Source organism: Molossus molossus, unplaced genomic scaffold, assembly GCF_014108415.1.
Source record: "Molossus molossus isolate mMolMol1 unplaced genomic scaffold, mMolMol1.p scaffold_m16_p_4, whole genome shotgun sequence".
In the NCBI taxonomy this organism is placed as follows: Eukaryota; Metazoa; Chordata; class Mammalia; order Chiroptera; family Molossidae; genus Molossus; species Molossus molossus.
The window spans coordinates 60,962,136-60,979,669 of record NW_023425377.1 but is presented as its reverse complement, the minus strand read 5'-3'; the positions used below and the strand labels follow the sequence as shown (position 1 = coordinate 60,979,669).

At 41.1% G+C, this 17,534-nt stretch overlaps 1 long non-coding RNA gene across 1 annotated transcript in view; it reads left to right on the top strand.

Moving 5' to 3' along the window:
- Positions 1-8,009, top strand: part of LOC118643637 — a 57,622-nt gene extending 49,613 nt beyond the window's left edge. Inside the window, exons 3-4 of the long non-coding RNA XR_004962016.1 lie at positions 7,517-7,597; positions 7,947-8,009. This is a non-coding gene — a long non-coding RNA (uncharacterized LOC118643637). The remainder of the gene's footprint in view (positions 1-7,516; positions 7,598-7,946) is intronic.
- Positions 8,010-17,534: the final 9,525 nt, after the last annotated feature.

The window sequence follows — 17,534 nt, the reverse complement described above, 5'->3', positions numbered from 1 at the left end:
CAAATTTTGTGGGGCTGCAAACATTAAGTCTATGAAAGACATTAATATTAAGTGTACAGTTAATGAATTTCCACCTCTGTGGAAATAAAGAATTCAAAATAAAGAATTGTCCACACCTTGGGAAGTCCCCTTATGCTTCTTCTCAGTTGGTTCCATCCTCCAGAAGGAACCATTTTTTTTTTATCCTCACTTGAGGACATTTTTCGATATTTTGTTCAGATAGAGTGGGAGGGAGAGAGACAGACAGACAGACAGAGAGAGAGAGAGAGAGAGAGAGAGAGAGAGAGAGAGAAACATCAACGTGAAAGGGACACATCGAGTGGCTGCCACCCACATGACCCAACCAGTGTTGGGGACAAACTGCAACTGAGGTACCTGCCCTTAGTGGGAACCGAACCCGGGTCTCTCTGGACCACAGGTTGACTCTCTAACCGCTGAGCCAAACCGACCAGGGTGGAACCATTTTTAAAACTTTGGACTATAGATCAGTTTTGCTTGCCCTTGAATTTCATATACATAGAACATAGTGTTTGTATTCTTTTTTGGTCTGGCTTCTCTTTCTCAACACAGTATCTGAGAGATATATCCTGTTGCATAAATCAACTTTCAGCCCATATTTCTAGTAGAGTATTTTTACCTGTATATACTGCTGGAAGGTCTGAGGCCACAATCTACAACCAAACACATTTCATCTACATTTTAAAATTGAGCATCACCTTATCATCAAAATAATTAATACTGACCTTATAGAACTACTGGAATATTTCAATGAGATAATGAATATAAAATGCATAGCATAGTTCTCAAGTAGTTAATGTCAAAAAAGCTGTTCAGAATTGAAGGAGGAGTGATGTCCTTTATTGGTCCATTTTAATCTTAGCTCTCTCTGTTTATGGTAGATGGGCCCTGAGTCATCTGATGGTCATGCTATTATCTTAAATAATATTTTAGCCTTTAATAAAACTAAATAAAATGGTTATTTTCTCTGAAGATTTAGAAATAAATTGAAGTCTACTTATTTGCACACTTGAATGTGAGTTCATTTCTCAGGAACTACACACCTGGCTTCATTAGTGATTTAATTGACACTTGAGTTGAGAAAAATAATCCAGATGTTTTCTCACCTTTAAGCATAAAGTGGTACCTTTTTTTTTTTTTTTAATCCTCACCTGAGGATATTTTTACATTAATCTTCAGATAGAGCTGGAGGGACAGAGGGAGAAAGAGAGAGAGAGAGAGAGAAACATCAATGTGAGAGAGACACATCGACTGGTTGCCACCTGCACAACCCCAACCGGGGCTGGGGACAAATGGCAAATGAGGCACGTGCCCTCGGCCAGAATCAAACCCGGGATTCTTTGGTTTACGGGCGATGCTCTTAAGGCTGAGCCATACCAGCCAGGGCATAAAGTAATACCTTTAATCACAGAGAGAATCTTAATACAAATAAATAAATAACATAGGAATACCCTGTGGGCAGCCTTCATTCCAAGTAAATGTCAGACTTACTGTATTGCTAGAGTAGACAATTATTCACTTTGCATAAGCATAATGTGACTCTATAGTCCTCACTGAGGTTCTGGCCAACATTATAATTGTCTTGACAAAGGAAAGAAGAAAACAAAATTCTGGGAATTTGGAGAATAGAGTCAGGGAATCTCCTACCATGGGAACAAATACTAGGATCTGGGAAAGTGGATGAACTGCAGATGTCCAGAGTCAGGAAAGAGTTGAGTGTTGCTTGAAATTCTATAAAGGAAAGGTTAGTGCTGAACAGGAACCCAAGCTCCACAGGTCTGTGATGCTGTCATTTCAGCCATTGCAGTTCTATGGCCTCTTCCACACCAACACTTGTCAGTTTAGCCTCATGTAAAACTTTTATCATAATAACACATTTAAAAAATAGAAACCATATGACAATGGGATTTACTTTATACAGATATGCTTCCCAGCTCATTTTGTGGTCACAGATTTATTCCGTAATATAGAGGATGCCTACAGTGAAAGGAAAGCACTGATCACCCCCAAAGTCCCTTATTTCCCAGTCTGTCGCTCTCTCTCTTATGTAAGCACAGTGAAGAGAATATAAGTGTAACACCATGATGGGACTGGAGAGTCTTGCAATGGCCAAGCACATCTGTTGGCTGCTGAGAATTTGGGGAAGCAACACACTAGCTGAGTGAGCAGCTGCAACAGAAGGGGCAGGGCTTCTTCTGAGTAGAGGCGGTGAGGACCTTCAGGATAAAGAAATAGAACTCTCAGCAAGGCAGAAACAAAGTAGATGGGGGGAGCAATTGTCCTGACCTCTCTGTACCTCTCCTTCTACAAGTTGATGGTATTAATGATATTCACTTGACTAGCTATACTGTTATTCATTTATTGAATTCTGATTATACTTACTGTGTCTGGGATATTGTGCTAAGCATAGAACAACACGAACATAAGAAAAACATGGCAACTCCTATGTTATTGCTGCTCTTTCTTTACTACGAAGGTGACTTCTTTTAAGACAAGAGTTGTTGGCTGGGAGATGGAAGAACCAAACATAAGGACTTTGGGTTATGGCTTTGTGGGCAAAGGTCAAGAAGAGAGAATTTGTAATGGAGCAAACACAGCATGGTGTAATGCTAGAAGTGTGACTAGTAAATCAGGGTTTAAACCTCACTTCTATACCTTCCTAGTGTGTGACCTTGGACGAGTTACTTGCATTCCTGGAGCATCTTTTGTAAAACAGAGATAATAATATCTACTTCCTAGAACTGAGACGAGGGTCAGTGAGGTAATGTATGGATAAGGTGGAGGAGAGAAATAAAAGTGAGAGTAATGATTTTTAAAATTCATTTATTAAGCACCTATTCTTTCAATGATACCCTTTTTTTGCTGACTGTGTGTTAGAGCCCAGTGCTGTGGCAGAGACTAGGGCAGTGCCCTACAGCATGGAGAGGTCCAGCTTGCTGTAGCACACCTCAGGGTAAAACATGGCTTTCCTGAGGCTGGGGTTGAAGCTATTTCAACCTTCATGGCATGGGGCCAGATCTGTGTTGAATGGCAGGTTAAGAAATATGAGTCATTAACAAGAATTATCTTCACTCGATTCACATAAGTTGGCTTATGTCTTTCATATTATGTTTTTCTATACCAGCAAAAGTATTCTGGGGATGAGTGGTATAAAACAGGGAGGGAGGGAATGACTAATATGTCAATTTGTAGATACCTGTTTAGTTAGCCCCGGCATTTATACAACTCTCATTAGCTTTCAGGAAAGTCTTTATCTCTGAATTAAACTTCCAATGTGCAGAGGGCTTTATTTTGCACAGCAGTACATTTCCTAAGAAGTAACATGCAAGTTAAAAAGAATATAAAAACTAACCTTATTAAACCCGCTAGGGCAGCTGTGGCAGTTCTAAACATACATAAGTAATCAGTTCCTAATTTTTATTAATCTGGTAAAGTTAGATAATGAAATCTTGGATTTTCTCAAAGTGAGAGATATCCTTGTATTTAGTAACAAAAATTAATAGCTACCACGTGTGCTTGCTGCAGCAGTTAAGAGCAGGTTATTCAGCTCCTGCTTTAGATAAACACTGGATAAGAATGTCAAGTCTATAACCACCCCTCCTCCCTTTTCCGGCTCCCAACACAACCACCCCAGCTCTCCCAGATGTTTCAGATTCCAAGAATGTTTGCATTGATTAAACATTCTATTTTTTTGCTTATTTCCCCATCTCAGACCTTGGAAATGTTATCTTTACTTTTATTATTTGAGATCAGGGCTATTTCTGGAAAGTATGGGGTTCAGGGAAAAAATCACATTTTATGCTCTTCTCTTCCCCAGTTCTTTTCTTCCATACAGGTGGAAGCTAATATAACAAGGGCAGCTGTTGTAGGTAGAAACTATTCAAAGTCTATCCTTGAAGGATTCTGCTGGAATGTTTCCTGAGTGAGGGATAAGGAAGTGTTTATGGGTTTATTGTATGTAATTGATTCAACCATCTTTGTTAGAACCCTGTAGTCTTCGCTTAGCAATTTGGAGTAAGGGGTGAATCTCTGAGGGTGGGACACGTGGAGGAGGTGAGGATGGTCATATCCTCATATCCTGGGGGAAGAAGTAAAAGGCAACAGTGCTGAGGAGCTACATTTTGGGAAATAAGCATGATCTATGGGGATTAGCCTATCAGTCATCTAGCAGTCTAATTTCAACTCCAGTACACTTCAGTGATTTGGTACGTAGGTCATTGCCTTCAAGCTATGCTTGGGCCAGCAATTAAAGGCAGCTATGGGATCTAACACAACACATCGGGGACTGCAATCCAGGAGACTTGGAATAAAACTGGATGCTGCCACATCCCAACTCTACAGCCTTGTTCAAGTCAGTTAACCCTTCTGACCCTTGGCTTCTTTTTTTTTTTTTTTAATCCTCATCCGAGGACATTTTTCCATTTCCTTGTACAGACAGAGTGGGAGGGAGAGAGAGGAAGAGAGAGAGAGGGAAACATCGATGTGAAAGGGACACATCGAGTGGCTGCCACCCGCACGACCAACCAGGGCCGGGGACAAACTGCAACCGAGGTACATGTCCTTAGCGGGAACCGAACCCGGGCCTCTCGGGACCGCAGGCGGATGCTCTAACCGCTGAGCCAAACCGGCCAGGGCGACCCTTGGCTTCTTTATCTACTAAAAGGTGGAAGGACAACATCTGCTTCACATGCTTGCCGTTGTAGTGTTCTTGTGAAGATTAAATGGAATAATGACACAAGAGGAAATATCAATCCAGTGTTTTACACACAGTACGTGATTCGAGCTTTCAGGAATTTTGCAGTTTATAGGATGCCCTTTCCTGAGGATGGGGGTATCTATGCTCCAATATATTTTTTTAAATGACCCTCATCTGTCTAAAAGTGAAATTGATTTAGAAAATTCTGGGTCAAGACTATCAAAATGGAAATTTGTAGTCATATTTTATCAGGGCTGTTCTTTGTAAAGTTTCTCTCACTGGCTATTGTGTGAAATAGATGGGGTTTCCTAAGGTGGGGTCATGGTTTTAGGAATAACGGGGAGGCGTTATTTCTTCCAGTCTGGAGCACTTGTTGGAATCCATGAATTGCCTAGAGAAGGTGCAGATCCTCAAGCCCACCACAGACTGCTGCCTCAGCATATTTGAGGATGGTGCCTAAGAATCTGCATTGAAAATTGAGTACCCTTGATGCTTCTGGTGAACACAAAGACTGAGAGCCATTGTTTAATCTGCTATTGGTCATTATTACTTAGGCTGACCATGGAGTTTGAGCACAGATTTTGATTGGTATGGAAGGAAGTTGGAGAAGGAGAATTGACCCAGGGTAGAATGAGAATTGTGAAGTTGAGGTAGGAATAACTGAAGACCAGTTTTGCTGATTTTATTGGTTTGAGCCCAGTTCCTTATTTCATTACGAGGTCTAGGGAGAGGGAGCAGAATTGATTCCCAAGCACTTGTGTCTGGAATGAATAAATTAACTGACATTTTTTCCTCTTTGATTTTTTGACTTTGCACAAGGTTCTGACAAACTAAGTGTTGTGCTTATGAGTACATGATAGACCGAGAGAATGTACTCTGACTATGGATTGTGCCAGAGGGAAATTTTTCCTGTCTGGTAACTTTTTGAGCCTAAATTGCATGCTTTCTGGCAGCATAGAAAACAGACATGAATTAAGTTATTGTAGTTCCTGAATTTAACTCTGCCTTTGTAATACTCAGCCCACATGAATAAGAGACATGTTTTCTTCCCAGTGACACATGTGCGATTCCTTCTTCTACCTCCTACCCAAACATCCTTTAAGAAAAGGAAGAGAGCTTTAGTACCAAGCATAATGTGGGTTTAGGTAATTTCACAGGCTACAGGGTAATTCCTGGAATGGAGTGGAAAGCCCAAGACAGATATCCGGGAAGAAAGGAGCAAATGGTGACAAGGAACTTACTTTAAAATTACAGGACCCTCTTTTATTGCCACAATTGAGTCACGTGAATGTTTTGGTCTCTGCCATCCAGGGGCTGTTTCCATGGATTGATTCATTTTCCTGGTTTCCTCCTTGAAGAGAAAAAAAGGAGAAGAAGAAGAAAAAGGAAGCTACTCTGATAATCTGAGTAATTCCTGCTATCAAAGTAGTAGGAACTCACTGATCCCAGGTTCACACAGAAGTCTCAGTGTGGGCTTACAGATCTTGTTGCTGTGTTGCTGTGTATTGAATGCCTACTCTCTGCTGTCTTAAGCACTAGGATACAAAACTAAGGAGAAATTTCCCCTGTCATTAAGAATCTCTTTGTCTATAGGAGAAGGTGCAAAATAAATGAAAAATGTAATAAATTATGAACCTAAAGGACCATGCTGATTTTCTCTGTGCCCCTCCCATGTCTACTACCCCTTGAAATTCAACAAGGAGAGGGATTAGCAGGTTAGTTGCTATTGTGAGTGGATTGTATAGTGTCCTCCCAAAATTTATGTCCACATGGAATCTCAGAACGTGACATTATTTGGACATAGGGTCTTTGCAGATGCAATTAAGTTAAGACAAAGTCATACCTTATTGGGGTGGGCTCTGAGTTCAATGATGACTTGTGTCTCCATGAAAAGAGGAGTGTGTATGCAGACATTCTGGGAGGAAGGCCATGTGAAGATGGTAGCAGAGATTGGAATGATGCTCCCAACAAGCCAGGAGCGCCAAAGATTGCTGGCCCACCAGAAGCTAGAATCCAGGCATGGGACACAGTCTTCCCTTGGGCCCCAGAAGAAACCAACCTTGCTGACACCTTGATTTCAGGCTTCTGGCCTTCAGAACTGAGAGAGAATACATTTCTGTGATCTTGAGCCCCACCCCCCACCCCCCATACCAACATCCTCTTTGTCACGCAGGCCTAGGAAACCAGTGTAGTTGATTTTTGGAAACTGTGCTGTTGTTCACTTCTTGCTTTGCCCTCGAATCTACTAAAACTCATATGCAGTGTTCCTCCTGGTATTTGAAAACTACTGGCTACTGATAAAAGGAAAAAATAAACAGGAGAATGTTCAGCAAGGAAAAAATTCCCATGGTTACCTTCTTCTTTGTCTTATACTTTAGCATTTTCTAATGAGGTTACTCTGGCTGGTTCTTAGCCCCTCAATACTGGTAATTCCCTTCACTGTGGTTGTCTTACCTTCTTCTTCTTCTTCTTCTTCTTCTTCTTCTTCTTCTTCTTCTTCTTCTTTCTTTTATGTTAATTCTCACCTGAGGATGTTTTTTCCATTGATTTTTTCTTTTTTTTGAGAGCATAAAAGAGAGGGAGGGAGGAAGAAAAGGAGAGAGAGAGAGAGAGAGAGAGAGAGAGAGAGACAGAGACAGAGAGACAGAGAAAGAGAGAGAATAAATGTTGTGTGTGAGCTGATGCTCTAACCACTAGGCCCACCACAGGGCTCCTCTCCATTCTTACCTGCTGTCCTTCTCTACTTCAGTTATCCCCAACATATATTTTATAAAAGTCCTTGTTCCTTGTAACACTCTCTAGTGCTCATCCATGTGGACCTGCCAGCTCACAGTCCAGCTGTGATGTCTTGGCGTCAGCTCCTTGACAACGACCAGTAAGAAGGTAATGACTGTGGGGATAAGCAACAATTCCATCCCTATAGACTTCTAGCTTTACTTGTAAATGTGGAAATGTTAATGTTCGAGGAGGTAAATCTAGTAAATGTTCCTGTTTTATTGATACAGACTTTGAGGTGAGTGTTGGTGGTTTGTCTAATATCTCATAACTGGTCAGCACGAGAACTAAGATAGAATCAAAGGTCCTTTCATCCCCCTCCCACTGTGTCAGGCAGAGGTGGGGTGGCCAGTACACCAGATTCCTATAGCACTGATGCCAGAGACAAGGTTTTTCTCTATCAAGCTGGTTTATCTGGGATCATTGTTTAAATTCGACTTCTCTTTCCTTCCCCCAGACTCATTATGAAGCAGATGCCAGATGGTGAATTGCAGATTGTATTTCAGTTTCTTCATTCACTCAGAAATTTTATGACCTTGGGTTTTATATCCACAAGAAAAAGAATGTTTCTAAAGAAGCTTGAAAATTATCAAGAGGATTGAATGTCCCTCCAAATAGACCCCTGATATACATTTAGGGGTAAATATATCTTTTTAATCTATTCATATCTCTTATGTATGAGGGCTACTGGATATGTAGTTTGAAAAGAAAAAGTAGGTTAATCTAGTCAAAGAAATGGCCTGGATGATCCCTACTCTCTCCCTTCACATGATCAGTCCTGAGTCTTGTGCTAGACAGAGATCCTAGGATTGTTAATGGGTCAGCTACCTAACCTACTTTTGCTTTACACCACCAGCGCCTGTATCACTCTGCCAGCTGAGAAACAGGCTGACCAGACCCCAAGTCATCACAGCAGCCACCAACACCCATGCTCACCTTCAAGCACATTCCTGAGCAGAAGGACAGGCTCTTGGAGGCACTGCTAGATGTCAGAGGTGTCACTGTGGGGACATTCCTTAACCTTTCTGGCTTCAGTTTCCTCATCTGTCACATGGTGATCATTCTATTTGCTTCTCGGGATTATTATGAGAACTATAGATAAGATACATAAAGTGGTTCTTGGCAAAGAGGAAGGGCTTCATAACCAGAAACAATCTTTGTTGTTATTGTTATTATTATTATTGTTATTATTATTTTTTGAAATCTTCACCCAAGGATATGTTTTACTGATTCTAGAGAGAGAGGAACGGGGAGAGACAGAGAAACATCAATCAGTAGCTTCTTGTACTTGCTCTGACCTGGGATCGAACCTGCAATCATTTGGTGTACCAGATGGCGCTCCAACCAAATGAACCACCCGGCCAGGGCTTTATTATTTTTAAAATTACTATGAGCATTTGTATATCTTTGTGTATAGCCTTGATCCCTATGAAATATTAAATGGGAATAAACTTTCCTTAGGCTTACTAGTTTATTTAAGAGGTAAAACATCTTTGAATCAGCTTCTGTCATATTTGTTTATTGGCTGTGGTTCATTTGCTTATTAATGTGTCTGAACTTCTCAATGCTCCTAGGATACTGGTCAGTGGAAGGTACCAGAGCCTCTGCCCAAGCTCAGGTGTCCAGCTGCAAGGACTGGGTAGGGGAAGCAGGAAGAAGTAGTAGGCGGTGCCCCTCTTCAAGGCTTGTTGCACATTTGTCTGAGTCCCTTCAGCCCCAGAGGTCACGTGCATTACAGGGGATGTCTCATCCACGATAATGAAGAGCAGTCCATGCTGAAATAATGGGGACATCTCATTGTGCCATCTGGCCTCTCTGGTAGAGATAAATTCTCTGCCTGGCAGCAATCATATCACTTCTTTCTGTAGCTGTTTTAGATGCTGTTTGGTCTCCTGCCCTCCATGTTTGCATATGTCTCACGACCAGGCACTATTACCCCGCTCATCAAAGAAGAATTACAGTTTGTGTCTCTCTGTGCTTAAAGGGAAGAATATGGACAGTGTGTTATTAGGCTTGCTGGAGATTATATCTAAGATTAAAGGAACACTTACTTAATATTTTCCTTAAGAAATCAGTGTGAACAAAACAGTAGGTATCTAATTATAAAAAATTGAGACCAGTGGAGAAGATGGAGGGAGTTACAGATAATAAATGAAGGGTTATAAATGAAATGGCCACATCATCTGCAGGCATATAAGTTTTTAGCCAAGCCTCTGAGCCACTGTGATGTACTGGAGAGGACACTGCATTTGAAATAAGAAAATTTACATTGGTTTCAGCTCTGTTTATACTACTGCTTTTACACTGGGAGAGACCTGGGCCTCAGTGTCCTCGTCTGTAAATGGAGATAATAATACCTGCCCTACCTGACAGACTGGTTGTGATTACCAAATGAGTTTAATGTCTGTGAAAGTTCCCCATACATCACAAAATGCCATATACAAATCATTATCTGGTTATGGCTTCATAACGAGAGGCTTCACGTCTGTTTATATATAGCCAGTGCACAGCTGATCTTGATCTCCGAGGAAATTGGGATTTGCTAATGTGTTTATGTAGAAAACTAAAGGAAAGTGTCTGCAAAACTCAAATCACTGTATATGGCAGCTTTTTGTCATTTCCAAATGTATCCGGGAAGAATTTAGCAGCTGAAGCAGTTTCGCTGCTTCATTTGCTTTGAAAACCTTAAGTCATCTGAAAAATTACAGGGTTGGAGTGGTTAAGAATGTGAAGCCACCGAGGAAAGCATTTCTGGAGAACCCATGGCCTGCTGTGAGTTCTGCTGCAAGCACTGAGAAGCTGGCTGTCTCAACCAGGGAGTGCGTCTGGAGAAACTTAACTAACTGGAAGAGCCCTTCTGTATTCATTTCCAAAAAGCCTCAGGAGGAAGTTAATTCGCTCAAGCTTGCTCAGGGCCTTTCTGGGGCACTGGGGAAAAAGAAAAAAAAAATTCTTCGTGAATAGAAGGAAGTGAAAAGTTAGAATTCTGGAAACTGAACTTCCGGAACAAGAAAGATCCAGCATCTGACATGGAGAATGAAATGTGCCCCTCCCTCGACTCTGTTCTGTGACCTCCTTCCTGACTGGGTATGTAGAAATTGTCTCCCTTCTAGAGCTCTGTGGAAGATTTCAACCAACATCTGGGCTCATGTCAGAAACGTGTTTTGAGTGGTTTTCCTTTGTTAGGTGATAGTGGTGGGTTTACAGGAGGACCATGACGCATGTCTCTCACAGTATGTCCAGTTGTAGTGACTAATGCTAACATGAGTTGTTAAGTTCGTGATGCGTCCCACGAACTTAAGTTTCAGTGTTAGAGAGCCAGAAATGTTCTCAGCCCTTAAACTTTAGGATTTGATCTGTGTCAAGGTAGGGGAGAAGGGTAGTAATTGGCTCATGGTGAACAGACAGCATGCCCCAAATAATACTAGCTTCATTTAGTCACTGGGTTCTAAACTTTATTTGCTGTGTTTTGCATGCCTATTTTCCTCATTTAATTATAACAACACATTTATGAAGGAGAGATTATTTTTTTTTATATAATTTTTTTTTTTATCCTCACCCGAGGACGTTTTTCCATTTTTTGTACAGATAGAGTGGGAGGGAGAGATAGGAAGAGAGAGAGGAAACATCGATGTGAAAGGGACACATCGAGTGGCTGCCACCCGCACAACCAACCAGGGCCGGGGACAAACTGCAACCGAGGTACATGCCCTTAGCGGGAACCGAACCCGGGTCTCTCCGGACCACAGGCGGACGCTCTAACCGCTGAGCCAAACCGGCCAGGGCAGGAGAGATTATTTTTAAGAGGAGAAAACTAGTGCTGACAGAGGTTACAAACTAGCTCAAAGTCACACAGAACTTGAGTTCAGAGCCAGGACTTGAACTGTACTGTTTCAAAAAAAATTTATTGAGAATTTCTCAACTTGCATGGTACTATTGAAGGTGCTGAGCTGTCTTACTCTATGCCTTCAGTGAGTTCTTCATCTCATTGGATAAGCAAAGAACACAGATTTCATAATGTAGGATCTAACATGGTAAGTGATTGAGAGATTGGTCATAGTCACCAGAGAATAACAATAGGCAAACTGACCAATCAGAACTGAGCAATTGAATTCAAGCTTATCAGCAGTCCTAGTATTGGGTACATGGTTTGAAAGCTATATTCACTACTGACAGTAAAAGAAGGATAAGGTGAACCACAGTATAATGATACATCTAGAACTTAAGTTAAATCTTTTGTAATTCTTTAAAAAAGTTTTACCTTTATTGATTTTAGAGAGAGAGATAGATAGATAGATAGAAACATTGATGAGAGAGAACATTGATTGGCCACCTCCTGCATGCTCCCCATTGGAGATTGGACCCATAACCTGGGCATTTGTCCTGACCAGAAATTGAACCGGCAACTTCTTGGTGCATTGGTCAATGCTCAACTACTGAGCCACAATGGCTGGACAAATATTTAGTAATTCTAATTGCAATTCAACAAACATCCATGGCATTGCTTTGAGAAATTATCTCCCCATCCTACCCTAAGTGACCTCCAGATATTTTTGAGAGTTCCCCATGTGTCTGTGTAATGTTCCATGGGGTTTTCATCTCTGAACTTTTGACTGCTAGACACAGCCATGGTTTGGTGACTGCCACCACAACCCTCACCATGGACCCAATGGAGAGGCTGCTGTTCTCCCTTTACCTGCGATGACCCATTGTCTTAGGAGTAGGTCTACTCACAAACCATTTGCTATTTCAACTACATTTTATTCAATTTTCAGAGATTTTTAGTCTCCCTTAGCTGTCTCAGAGAATGCCAGCAACATGGTTTAACTCTAGCATTATCCTTTTAAAGAGATTTTATAGCTGGATTAAAGGAAACTTTATACCTCAGCCTCCAAATCATAGAGTACTCATTGAGCTCTTACTGTTTACCCTGCTAGGTGCCATGTCAGACACAAAAAGAGAAGGTGTGTTTTAAGTCTTGAAGAGATTTTTACCCTTACTAGAAAATCAAGATTGATGCACATACATGCTCTGTTAGGAACACAGTATTTGAAAAATAGCTTGGAAATCAGCTCTGTCCTTTGCTACTGGTGTGACCTTGCTCACATGAGTATGTTGAGCTTTCATGTCCCCATATGAAAATAAAATAATTGATCTAGGTAATATTTTATTGCCATTCCAGTTCTACTTTTTTGATTCTATTAACATAAGATACCACATGAGAATAACACATGGACTATATGTGTTCCAAGGAAGAAAAAAATAATGGTGAGCTGAGAGTGTTCCTGTAAGGCTTGATGGATGAGAGGGAACTCATTTGGGTATTAAAGAGTAATTAGGTTTGGATTAGCAATAGATGGAAAATATATGGTCCATTTCTATTCAGAGTATAAATGGGTTTGGGGGAGTTACTATCTAAAATGAAATTTTACTTCGTAGAGATGGCATGTGGTTGGGTGGATTAGTTGTACAACCTGAACAAATTTCCTATATTTCTGTCCTCAATTTGTTTTTCTAAAAGTAAAAGGGTACATTTTATGGTATGTAAATTATGTCTCATTAGAAAACAATTTTCAATTTCTTGTGTTTTTTTTCCTGCCCTCTAATCAAAATATGAGACAGCATATTGTGTGTGTGTATGTGTGTGTGTGTGTGCACGTGCGCATTTCACCAATTCTTGCTCCTGAGTTCTAAGGGAAATGAACGTTTCTGTGTATATTAATAACTCTGTATTGTTTTTCTTTCTGGAACTCTTTCTCCAGTATCTTCATATTATCCTAAGTGTTCCCCCTAGGGTTAAAGAGTACAATGTATTTAGTTGCCAAAGATGACCCACCTCCTCAGAGAGCCACACTTCACCTTGATCACAACTCTACATAGTTCTTTTTGTGAATCTGGACTGTCCCTGAAACTCATTCAATAAAGAAGTGACTCCCAGTAATAAGTCATAAATAGTCTTCATGCTTCTTCCTGAATTGCTTGGAATGTTCAATCTTGAAAACCTTCTTGTTGAAAAATAGCCACCATGAAAGAGGATAACAATTATGTTATTCTGAGACCATAATGCTGTGAAATGCCCAAGTCATGTGGAGAAGCCCAGGAAGGGGGATGCCATGTGCAGAGAAAGGCCAAAGGGCACCCAGATGGCTGACATGTGGCAAAGAAGTCACCTTGGAAATAGATTCTTCAGCCTAGTTGACATCATGTGGATCAGAGACAAGCCAATTAAATATTTTCTAAATTCCTGACCCATAGAATTATGATAAACAAAAGTGGTTGCTTAAGTCATAAGATTTGAAGGTAGTTTTTAACCTGCAATGTATAATTGGAACAACTATCACAAAGCCATACTCTATTCCAAAAGTGTTTGCTAAATGAGCTTGGAAGATATAAAAAATAGCAATGGAGTATAAGGTTAGAAAGATAATTCAGGCCAGACTATCTTATTCTAAGACATCTCGATTTTTCTTCCATTAGTAATGGAAAACTGTTAAATTTTTTGATGAGGAAAATTACCTATTTGTATAAAATTTTACCTAGAAGTTTGGAAGATGCATGAGAGAGAGACAGAGAGAAAGAGAGAGAGAGAAGCCAGAGAAATCAGGTAGGAGGCCCAGGAAGAGTAAGGAGAGTGTAAAGTGGGGAAATGGCAATGGGAATGGAGAGAGAGGAATGGACAAACTATATTGCAGTATTCTTATAAATAGGTCTTGGCTACTAAACAAGATCAGGGGTGCAAAGAATCATGGAGGAGATTCAAAGGGGATCCTTAGTTTTTAAGCCTTGGTGATTTGAAAAGATTGATCTGTTAATAGAACCAGGGGACTTCAGAGAAGGGTCAAGTTTAGAAGTGAGGGAGGGGAAGGAGGAGAAAGGGTAATAATAAATTCATTTTTGAAATGTCTAATTATCTCTTGCTGTGTAACAAAGCATCCCCAAACTTAGTGGCTTAAAACAACAAACATTTATTCTGTCACACAGTTTCTCAGGTCAAGAATCAGGGAGTGACTCAGCTGAGTGGTTCTGGCTCAAGAAATCTCCTGAGATTTCAGTCAAGCTGTCAGCAAAGCTGCTGTTATCTAAACATGTGACCCAGTCTGGAGGAGCTCCTCCAATCTCATTCATATGGCTGTTAGCAGGAGGTTGTAATTTATTGACATGTGGACATCATCCAGGGACTCTCACAGTATGGCTGCCCAAAGCAACCGAGGAAAGAGAGGCAGAAATAGATGGGGGTGAGAGGAAGAAAGAGAGGGAGAGGGAGAAGGATAGGATGAGGGAAGAGGAGAAGAAGGAAGAGATGTAGAGCCCAAACCCAAACAAAAACCATAGTATTTGCTGTGGTCTATGTGCCACTACCCCCCAATTCATATGTTACAACCTAACCTACAAAGTGATGCTATTAAGAGGTGGGTCCTTTGGAAGGGCCCTCATGAATAGATTAGTGCCTTTATAAAAGAAGCTCCTGAGAGATTCCTCACCCTTCTCTACCATGTGAGAATATATGAGAAATCAGCTGACCATGTTGGCACCCTGATCTTGGACTCCCAGCCTTCAGAACTGTGAGAAATAAATATCTGTTATTTATAAGCCATCCAATCTCTGGTATTCTGTTACAGCAGTCTAATCTTGAAAGTGACACAGCAAATGTTCTGCTGTTTTTTTTTTTTTTAATTGTTTTTTTTTTAAGAAGCAGTCACTAAATCTAGCCCATACTCAAAGGGAAGGAAACGAAGTTCCACCGTGCTTAGAGAGAGAATTTGTGGATGTATTTTTATCTAAAACAATTTTTTTCTTTATTAAATTTAGAGAGACAAGAAGTGAAAAAAAGAGAGAGATAGAAACATCGATGAGAGAGAACATCAATGGCTGCCTCCTGCTTGCCCTCCACTGAAGATTGGGCCCGCAAACTGGGCATGTGCCCTGATCATGAATTGAACCAATGACCCCTTGGCACATGGGTCAATGCTCAACCATTAAGCCACACTGGATGGGATGGACATATTTTTAAAACCACTGTAGATGTTGTCCATTTTAGCTGCTGAGAATCTGTCTAGGTGAAGATGGTCAGCGGACCCTACAAAATGTGCATATGAAACTCAGCATTGAAATTAGAGTACATACTAGGGATTGATTAATTATTTTTTTTATCCCTTTCACAATTATTATTTTTGAGCATCTCCAATGTGGCAGGCACTCTGCTGAATGAGGGGTGTATTTTGGTGAATTAAACAAACCATGTGCCTGCCTTTATCAGGTTTATAGCCTAGAGGAAAATTGAGATAAATATGTAAATAGGAAATTAAAAATAAGAAGTTATAAAATCCTAGTGAAAGAAAATAGCGTGTCAGGGGGTAGAGTTTAAGATGAGATCTGGCCCTGGCTGGTTTGGCTCAGCGGTTAGAGTGTTGGCCCATGGACTAATGAGTCGCAGGTTTGATTCCGGCCAAGGGCATGTACCTCGGTTGCATTCGTCCTCGGTCCTGCTTGGGGTCACGTGGAAGGGAGCCACTTGATCTGTCCCTTTCATGTCGATGTTTCTCTCTCTGTGTCCCTCTCTCTCCCTCCCACTCTATCTGAACAAAAAAGAAAAAATGTCCTCAGGTGAGGATAAAAAAAAAGATGAGATCTGAAGGATATGTAAGAAATCATTGGATGAAAATGGGTTTAAAAGAGAGACACAGAGGACAGGGTAAAAGATGATGTAAGAGAAAGAAAGAATGCTGCCTAGGAGAGGAAGCTGAGTGAGGCTGCTCAGGAACAGAATCTGGCCTGTAGACTGCAACCCTCGGTTGCAATCCTTGATTTGATGCTTGGATGTACCATCATTCATACGGATGTTAAAATCATACTAGATGATGGCAGATGTTGGACTGGGAGAAACATTTTCCCATACAAGAGGATTCTAGGGGACATGGAAGAAAGTTCTGGAAAGTGAGGGAGGCTTGGCAGTGGTCAAAGGAGCAGAAACATTTGACCACAGGAGGATAAAATGGTAGAGAGGACAGTTTTCGGGGCAATGTAACCCAAGATGACAAGGCTGTGAGACTACTGGGCCACAGTCTCTCCAAAAGAGTACATCCTGCCCAAACCCTGAAAGATGATGAAAATAAGAACCAGTAATTGTGACTTAGTACTAACAATATCTTAGGCTCTGTTGTGAGTGCTTCATGTGCCTTATCTCTGTTCACTCAACAGCTCCATGATATGTTACTAGTACTATATCATTTTTTGCAGATGGGGAATCCAAGGCGGAAAAAAGTTGAGCTAGTACAGTAAGAAAATGGCAAAACTGTGATTTTATCCCAGGCCACGTGACTTTGAAGTCTGAGCTCTCACCATCCCACACCCCCCAAACAGTGGGGATGAATTTTGAAAGTAGTGTCAGGATGAGCCAGCTGAGACCTGAACCAGCTGCATTTATGAGGACACCTCTTTTCTGTGGATGTAGAGACACTGGTCTCTCTTGAAGAGGGGAACTTCAATCTGGATTAATTGAATGCTCTCGGTTTTAGTTTAATATTTATTTTTGGACAGGCTCCAGGGAGAGGCCGTCAGTCTGAGAATGACAGTGAGCAGATTTCCCAGACATGATGAGGGGACTGGTCTTGTGTGTGAAGGCAGTCTCTCAGCCCCTCGGTGGGTGTGTGCCTGGTTTCTCAGGGCCGACCTAAGTGCACAGTCTGGTCCAGGATTTCTGTAAATCTGTATTTGTTATTAGTCACAAGCACTCTCAGTGGTGGGCCTAGCCTTGACCTGGGACTGTTGGATTTTTGTGCAGCCAAACATGGCTTGGGGTATGCAGCCACAGTGAAGTGTTTGGTGGGCTGTAATGAAGCTTTGGAATGTGTCCTGGCCTTGGCCCCACAATCGTACCTAGAAATACTCAGTTCTTACAGCCTTCAGCTCTCTGCTTCTAGATCCATCTTGAATGATAACTTTACTCTAGAATGCAAATCTTGAAACTTTTGTGGCTCAGTCTTCCCCTTTCCTAGACTAGGTTTCTCAAAGAAGGGATAATTGGATTTACAGAAGCATTTCACTT